This window comes from Schistocerca serialis, chromosome 7, assembly GCF_023864345.2.
Source record: "Schistocerca serialis cubense isolate TAMUIC-IGC-003099 chromosome 7, iqSchSeri2.2, whole genome shotgun sequence".
Classification (NCBI taxonomy): Eukaryota; Metazoa; Arthropoda; class Insecta; order Orthoptera; family Acrididae; genus Schistocerca; species Schistocerca serialis.
This window is the reverse complement of record NC_064644.1, coordinates 331,003,584-331,006,676: the sequence shown is the minus strand read 5'-3', so window position 1 is coordinate 331,006,676 and position 3,093 is coordinate 331,003,584.

Below are 3,093 nucleotides of genomic sequence, written 5' to 3'. Positions count from 1 at the left end.
AAATGCCTCCGTGCGTGCTGTAATTAACCCAATCTTATCCTCATGATCCCTACCTTAGAAATGTGTCGGGGGATGTAGTATTTTCCCAGAGTCTTCATTTAAAGCCAGTTCTTGAAATTTCAGGAACAGACTTACTCGGGATAGTTTATGTCTATCTTCAGACGTGTGACAGTACAGTTTCTTCAGTATCTCTGTGACACTCTCGCATGGGCCAAACAAACCTGTGGCCATTCATACTGCCATTTTCTGTATACTCTCAATATCAACTCTTAGTCGACTTGGTGCGAGTTCCACAAACTTGAGCAATTTCCTAGGATGGGTCGCACGAGCGATCTGTAAGCTACCTCTTTTGTAGACTGCTTGCTTTTCCCCAGTATTCCACCGATAGACTAAAGCTACCACCTGCTTTACCAACGACTGAACCTATGTGATCATTCCATTTCATGTCCCTACACAGTGTTACATCCACATCTTGGTATGAATTGACTAATTCCAACCATGGCTCGCTTATACTATGGTCATAACACACTACGCTGTTCCGTTTTCTGAAGTTCATACTTTTACGGCAAGCTGCCAAATTTTTACACCACTTTAAAATTTCATCAATATCTGACTGAATATTTGGGCAGCTTCCTTCAGAGAGTGCTTCATCATAGACTACTGCATCATCTGCAAAATGTTACTGTTTATACTGTCTGCAACGTCATCAGTGTACAAAATTAACAGCAAGGGTCCCGGCCCACTTCCCTGGGGAACAGCCGAAGTCAACTGTCGATGGCTCTCCATCCAAGATAACTGGCTGCATCCTCCCTGTTGTGGTGTGCGTCGACAACAGTTATGCCCCCGTTGCTAATGACAAATGGGTGGAAGGTGACCAAAGGATTTGTCGCCGTAGGAATCTGGACAGGTAAGCAAAACGCAGGTTGACGCAAATGCACTTTGAATAAATACATTGTGTCCACCTTATTCTGGAGAAATGTTACACGGTTGACGAACAATACGTCTGAGCTCAGAATTATATTCTAACATTCTGCAACAGATCGATCTCAAGTGTATTGGACGACTGTTTTGTGGATCACTTCTACTACTCTTCATGTAAATGGGTTTGATCCGTGGTTTCTTCCAATTACTGGGCACGGTTGTTTTTTCGAGGGACCTACGATAGATTATAGTTAAAAGAGGGCCCGATACAGCCAAAAATCCAGTATAGAAACTTATGGGGATTCCATCGGGTCCTGGAGTTTTGGTCAGTTTTAACGATTTGACCTGTTTCTCCACGCCACTGACACTAATATCTATTTGACTCATCTTTTTCGGCGGTACGAGGATTAAATTGGAGCGATTCTCTGGGATTTTCCTTTGTAAAGCAGCATTTGAAAACTGAGTTAAGTATTGCACCTTTGGCTTTGCTACTCTCAATTTCAGTTTCATATCATCTATGAATGACTGGAAAATAACTTTGGTGCCACTAACAACCTTTTTATACGACCAGAATTTCTTTCGGTTTTGTGAAAGATCTTTGGGCAGTATTCTGCTGCGATAATTATTGAGGACTACACGTATTGCTCTCTCGACAGTCAAACTCGTTTCTTTTAGCGCCTTTCTGTGTGTAACCCTATGCTTTGTTTTAACCTATTATGTTGTCTTCTAGAAGTTTCTTTACAGTGACTGTATGAGTATACCGCGGAGGGTCCCTCCTATTACGAGCTACCCACTGCATGGTCAACCATTCTTTTTGGCTCTTCTACATGATCCTGTCCTGTACTAAAAGTTTCAAGTTCTACATTGAGAAATGACACTACTGCATATTTATCTAGCTTACTGAACGTATATGTCTTCCTACTTATTTTAGTTGTTCTTTGTACTTCGGTAACCATGGGTACCACAACCGTTTCATACTCACTGATACCAGTTTCGATATGGCCTCCACAAAGAGGTGAGGTCTAGTTGTTCCCATTAGATCTAAACTATTTTCACCATGAGAGGATTCCGAAATGTCTGTTCCAAATTGTTCTCAGAGAAGGCATATATTAATTATCCCCGTAATACCTTGTCTCACCCACCATTAATAAAATTATAGTTATCTTAATTGTTAGTTGGGTGATTGAAGTCCCCTCCGATGATTACTGCGTGATTGGGGAACAAAATTACAAGCGAATTGACGTGTTTGGTTATTTCAGGAGGTGAGTATGGTGGTCGATAGAAGGAACCGATTAATATTTTGTGCTCACTTTGTTATACTGAATGTTGCTCAGGAAATCTCTCATGCAGCTTCAATTTCTGTCTCGGTGGTTCTGAGTGACTTGTCTACTGCGACAAATACACCACCTCCATTTTCTATTAGCCTATCCCTTTGATATACTCTTAAATTTTCCCTATAATTTCACTGCTATCAACTGTAGTATTTAACAATCTTTCTCTACATAGTATTATTTGAGCGTCTCTGCTTTTCAGGAGCGTTTCAAATAAAGTTTTACAGTTTGCCTGCATGGGCAATAAGAATATCCGACAGATGACTTGTGTACAATTAAATCTTCCCGATAATCAAGACGAAGAAAAGATTATGAACAATGTTCTGTCTGCCTATAGTTTTCATTATTTACCTGAAAGTAATGGGGGAAATTTTTAACCCCGAACTCCAACAATGATGATTCGTTACTGTTGTAACAAATCTGGAGAAAGATATTAGTATCGATCTAGAACTGATCTACACTATACCGGAAAATATGTTGTTGAGTAAGGATTGTATGGACCAGGCGTGTACCATTTCCTATTAGAAACAAGAAATAACGCTACAACAGTAAGTATTTAAGTATTAAGTGTTTCGAAATTCACGGAAAACAGATAAAACTTCAGAAAATTTGTTTGATGGGACTCTAACTCAGAACTTTCTGAGCCAGAAACAGTTCATTTTTCAACCTTATTCCAGAGAAACGATTCCAGATTATGGGAAATTACGTCTTCAGGTGGAGATCGAAGATACTCTTTACGTAAGTCATATATGGAAAGTGGGTGTAATAGAGAAGAAAATACATGATGTGCGTAATTAACACAGTTTCTTTATTGTTTCCACAGTGCACACATTCTCAGGCA